Source organism: Triticum dicoccoides, chromosome 4B, assembly GCF_002162155.2.
Source record: "Triticum dicoccoides isolate Atlit2015 ecotype Zavitan chromosome 4B, WEW_v2.0, whole genome shotgun sequence".
In the NCBI taxonomy this organism is placed as follows: domain Eukaryota; kingdom Viridiplantae; phylum Streptophyta; class Magnoliopsida; order Poales; family Poaceae; genus Triticum; species Triticum dicoccoides.
Window position 1 is genome coordinate 630561800 of NC_041387.1, and position 6288 is coordinate 630568087.

Here is a 6288-nt window from a genome sequence, read left to right on the forward strand (position 1 = left end):
CCTCCTCCGATCCCACCGGCCTCCTCCCCCTCCTCCTCTCTCCTTCCTCCTCCCTTCCCCTCCTCCCTCCATCTCTTTTTTTCCTGTTTTTAGTAAGTGTTTAAAATATTTAGTAAGTAAATGAATAAAACTAGTTGAACTAGTTTATTTTTAGTAAAAACTAGTTGAATTAATATAACTAATGTATTTTTGTAAGAAAATTAATATAACTAGTTGAACTAGTTTATTTTTAGAAAGATATAGTTTATTTTTATTTATAGTAAGTTTATTTTTAGTAAGAACTAGTTGAATTAATAGAACTAGTTGAACATGTCACATTTGTTGTTATTTTTTTAGTTTAAGCAATTATTCCCGCATCGACCCTGTCACCGACCAACGCTACATTTAGAGTACTGGCCAGCGCTACTTTTTTTAGTTTAAGTAATAGGGTATTTGTTTTTGCAGAAATCTAGGAGCCCCTCCATCATCCCAGTCGTCGTCCTCGTCACCGACCCCCTCCGACCTCGAGGTGAGACCAGACAAATCTCCATGTCAATATGAGTCCTATAAGATATGATGTAGATAAAAACATGTCAAATAGGATATGTGTTTGCCCAAGTGGCCGGTAATGTTTGCAGGTTACACCTCCGAGTGGCCTATGTTTTGCCGGAGTGTTGATTAATTTCCGTTCAGGCAAATTTCAGGCGCTCGATATGTCCTTTTTTAGCAAAGGTCATGCCGGAATTTTCCGTGAATTTTGGCATGACTTGTGCTAGAATATGTAGGAAATATCGAGTGGCCTGGATTTTCTAGAAAGATAATTAGACAATATTTCGGGTTGACTTTAAGTCTGTCGAGGCCGAAGAATCCTGATTGTTGTTGCGGGGCTCATTTCTCCTTCTTCTCCTTGTGCTAGACCTTTGTTATGCACTAGGGGGAGGAGGAGTAACGACCATCACCGACGGTCGAAAAATCAGTGAGGGAGTGTGTTCACCATATATGAGAGAACGAAAAAGAATGTCGACTGTTGTCGTGGGGGTCGCTTCTCCTTCATTCTCGTGTGCTAGACATTTTGGTTTAATGCACTCGGGGACGAAGGAAGGAGCAACCATCACCAACGGTCGAATATATACACCACGTGAGCTGAGAGTTTTTTAAAAAAAACTCGACGGACCGATAGTCAACCTGTGCTGAATAATAATGATCTAATTTAGTTTTTGTAGTACATATATTTAATTGTGCAAGTTTAATCTTTGAATTATGAACATAGGAAATGTCGTCGGACGAAGAAGGTCCCGGGGAGTGCTCCTGGTGCGGGGACAACCGGGGTTTCTGCGACAGGCCTCACCTGGATGAAGGTCGGTGCTTCAGCATTAAGCTCAAGGAGGCCTTCGATTGTGATACGGTAAGCTACAACGCGAAGTGTTTTTTTCGTAATTAAGCTCGACTTCTACTACTTCAACGTGTAATTTTCGTGTTTTACAATTCTACTAGTTTATCCCATGCCATGCAAGACGCTATGTCTTGGAGAGGATGGGTTTTGGGGATCACGAGAGGAATGAAACAAAGAAAATTAACCTAAGGACCCATCATGGTATGGATTTTGAGGTAAATCTATACAATTTTGAGAGTATATCCCATTTTGGTTGCCCGGGTTGGGAAGCACTTTGCAAGATGTATGATTTTCAAGAGGGTATGTTTGTCACCATGGATCTTGGTGATCCTGACATCGACCAAGACAATTTGGACATTTGGGCTCTTGTTGATACGCTTCCAATTCTACCGCTATGTGAGTTCCTCAAACATAGTTATTAAGTAATTTATATTGTTTATTTCAAAATAATTGACAGCTTATTTCCATTGATAGCTTATTTTTCATTTTCAAAGAGTGTGCGGAAGATGGTAGACAGAACCAATTACACCGATGTCTCTGAGTTAACTTATCAAGAGAAAAATCATTTGGTCGCCTATTGTACTGAAATTGAGAATTACAATGCCTTTTATCGAACTCCTACAAATTATGGCGAATACGTGCCACTAGTGTACGTGTTGAACTACGATAAGTTCCATGGAGATATGCTGGTAAGATTTTTTTTCTATTACGACGCCCATGCATCTTGTGCATATTTCTAAAACTGAACTACATTGCTAACTACGAAGTTATTACTATGGTTTTCAACAGAAAATCCCGATGGATTGTGTGCCTCATTTGATGTATTAGAATGGTCGCCTTGATGTTTTGAACATACAGCCAGGTCGTCCTACGAATCTCACCTATGCATACCGGATTTCTAAAAACGGTGAGCACATGATAATCAAAGAATGGAAGAAATGTATGGACAGTCGTAAGGAGGTTCTTGGAAGGAACATTGTGCGAAAGGCAAGAATTGGAGACAGGATAATCTCCATTCTCCATAATGGAGAGTCAGGGGCTATCTTGTTTTATGCTATTTTACCTAAGATATTATAGTAGGTCCTAAGAGAATGTAGTAGGTCCTATGAGGTACAATATGTTTATGAGAGTTGATGATGATGAGTAGTTGTGATTATGTCTAGTGACCAACTTGTATGTGATGTCTCATTGATGAAAACGATGATCATGAGGAGGTATTATATGACAATGATGTATTATGATGATAAGTTGTTAATGATATGATGATGATGATATTTATTATATCATTGGGTGAAAGAACCACAGATAGTTTCAAGTGGATGTCCATCCACTTGAAACTAGTCCACGGTTCTTTCTCCCACTGATGTAATAACTCATTATGATGTAAAATCATTCTCTAAATTGTTGCGGTATAAAAACTTGTATAAAGGTGTATGAATACAACATGAAATAAAAAAAGGAATAATAGTAGTAGCACGTGCTACAAGAAGAGGTACTACTAATTACCAGTAGCGCTTGTTGTGGAAAGCGCTGCTACTAAGTCGATATAGCAGTAGCGTGGTCCAACCCACACTACTGCTAACCTTTAGCTGTAGTGCCTTACTAGTAGCACGGTACCCCGCGCTACTGATGTGCTTTAAACACGCACTACTACTAGGGTTTTCCCTAATAGTGTAAGCTAGGTGCAGGATCGATTTCCCACTGAACGAACCGGTGTGATTTAGGAGCCGGTGTTAGTGTTATGCGTCTTTCCTTGTACCGTAAACTTGAATTAAATAAGTTGACACCTATTGAGATATTTTTGCAAATGGCTATCAAATCAAATGGTATACCTGTCGGAATTTGTGAGGACGTGCCTGTTGTTGTTGCGAATGTAACTATCTTAACAGACTTTGTCATTCTTGATATTCCTGAGGACGACAGTATGTCGATTATCCTTTTTAAATACTGCAGGTCCTGTTATTGATTGCAACAAAGGCAATGTTACCTTTCATGTTAATGGAAATGATCACATGGTACATTTTCCGAGGAAACAACCTCAAGTTCATAGCAAAAATTCTACTGGGAAAATTCCATCAATTATATTTGGAGGTTTTGAATTTCCTCTTCCTACTGCAAAGAAAAAGTATGATATTCTTATTATTGGGGATTTTCATAACCCCGTTGAGGTAATCTAGTGTCACTTGGAAATTTCTCCGGTTTTATGTGATTCGGAATGAGTTTGTTAACAAGACTTGATCAACCTTGTTAGTAGATTCCTTTTGATGATCATGAGAAGGAAGAAACTAGAAGTCACAACCTTCTGTACCCTCTCTTTACTTTCTGTTACTTAGAATAAAAAAATTTATTATAGTTTATCTGTCTGTTTTCTGAATTATCCATGCAATAAAAAATATCCCGAAAATAAAAGTGCTCCAAATGCCCTGCAAATTTAGTATGATTTTTATGGAATATTTTAGGATTTGAGGCACTGAGAACACTGGAGGGTGGTCAAGCACGTGGCCACGAGGGTGGAGGGCGCGCCCCCTCCCTTGGGTGCGTCCCCTATCTCGTGGGCCCAAGGTGGACCCCTCCACTTATTCCTGCATCCACACACTCCATCTTCCCACCAAAAAAATACCCATCCAGCTCAAGCACGAGTTCTAGCTCATTTTGCTGTGATTTTCGATCTCCTTGCTCAAAGCTCCATTCGCAAAACTGCTTTGGGAGATTGTTGCTTGGTATGTGATTCCTCCATTGGTCCAATTAGTTTTTGTTCTAGTGCTTTATTCATTGCAAATTCTTGCTGCCTAGGTGACCCTGTTCTTGAGCTTGCATGTGAAATTTATGAGGTCCCAAGTAATTCTAATGCATGATATAGGCTCTAGGCACTTGTAGGAGTAGTTGCTATCAATCTTGTTCGGTTTGATTTACTTTTATTTTCAAGTTACTAAAAAATTCAGAATTATTGCAGAAAAAGAAATATGTTCAGGAAAATGTACCAAGGTGATTCTTCAAGGAAGAAAGGACCCCAGCTCACGATACGTGAGCTCGACGAAAAATTACTAAGGGAAGTTGATGTGCGGCCTTGTGAATGGCCGTCACAGCCGTTTATGGTTGCAGCGGGTATCAAGGATGAATTTGATGCATATGTGCGTAATGCCGACCTTGAGGTATTCATGCAAGATAAGTGCATGCAGTACCAATATTTAACTGTTTCATTTGTGAGAAGATTTAAATTTACATCCTCGCGCAATTCTCAAAGTGTCCTGTTTGATATCTATGATAAATCATATACCATGGACCTAGAAGATTTTACTACTGCTTGCAAACTCCCGCAGTGGGGAAGTATTAATGAACTTGGTCAATCTGAATATAAAGACTTTCTTGCTAGTATCACTGTGGGAGAATCTAGGGACATAACACAAGCTACCATAGGGAGCATTCATTTTCCTTCTATACATTATTTTGCTCTCTTCATTGGTAGATACATTAATGGTAAAGATGAAGCATGTCACATGTGTGTCCCTGATCTTTGTGTTCTCAAGAGTGCTGTATTAGGTGATAAACAATACAACTTGGGGGCAATTGTTGCACGTAGGTTGCATCATAATGGTTTAGCTGGAAACTTTTTTAGAGGAATTTATGCAACCCATGTGGCTAATTATCTTGAGATACCTATACATGAAAATGATACAGAATTGCTTCCCGCTTATTTAGATCATAATGCTATGGTTAGTCATCAATTCCTTGAGAGGAATGAAAAATTCCTCCAATATCGACTAATCTTTGACAGACGCCGTGTTGTCCATATTACTCTCCCTGCTCCTATCCTTTTTGATTATCAGGCAAAAAAAAGATATGTTGTCACCAGGGAGGAAGCAAATGAATATGAGAGGAGGGCGGAAGCAGCCCGCCGTCAGGCTGCAGCCGAGGAGGCAATGGATGCTGCATCTCTGTACGACCCCAGTTACAACTACGGATATTAGTTAGGCTATCCATGGCCATAGACCAACTTAGGCCAAAAGTCTAAGCTTGGGGGAGTACGTATTTCTCACCGACTTTACGTTCAGGTTCACGCACTATTCGAGTTGTCGGTGCTCATAATCTTTCATTGTATTATCCATGCTAGTTAATCTTTTTTTCTAGCTTTCTTCTTGTGTGTTTGATAAACTTTAAGAACAACCAAAAAAATAGTTAGTTTAATTTCCATGCCTGTAGCAATAAACTAAAAGAAAAACCAAAAAGATTTCCCGTTCTTCTTTTTACTTGTTGGGAGCTTTCTCGTGTAAATAGTTTTATTTTATTTTCTTTTCTTTTGGGGGTTGAGAGTAGAAGACTATATTGAAAATGTTTAGCGGCTCTCACTACAGGAATCAGCTACTTTGCCATCCGCCGGGGCGGACGACAAAGGCAGGACAGCGGATGGCAAAGGCCTTTGCCGTCTGCCACGGACGGCAACAGGCTCCGGCAAAGTAAGGATCAACAAAGAGCTACTTTGCCGTCTGCTTCCGGAGGCTGACGGCAAAGGGTCCTTTGCCATAAGCAGCGGACGGCAAAGAAAGCTGAAGGCAATAAATACGCTGTTAGTTTGTTAAATGGCTAACGGCAGCCTTTGCCGTCAGCTGCTGACGGCAAAAATTGTCTGGCCTTTGTCGTCCGCCTGGTGACGTCAGCTGGACGTCACTGCCCACCTATTCTTTGTCATCCGCCACTGTAGGCAAATGTGGTGGTCCTTTGCCGTCTGCCACTGTAGGCAAACTGGCTAAGTGGGTCAGCTCCCAGGGAGCACAGGTGGCCACCACGTGTCTTCTTTGCCGTCCGCGGCGGACGGCAAAGGGTCCTTTGCCATCAGCGGCGGACGGCAAAGATCATGCATTGCCTCTTTTTTCTGTTTTTTTAAATCCAACAATTTTCACAGCAAATATATATGACAT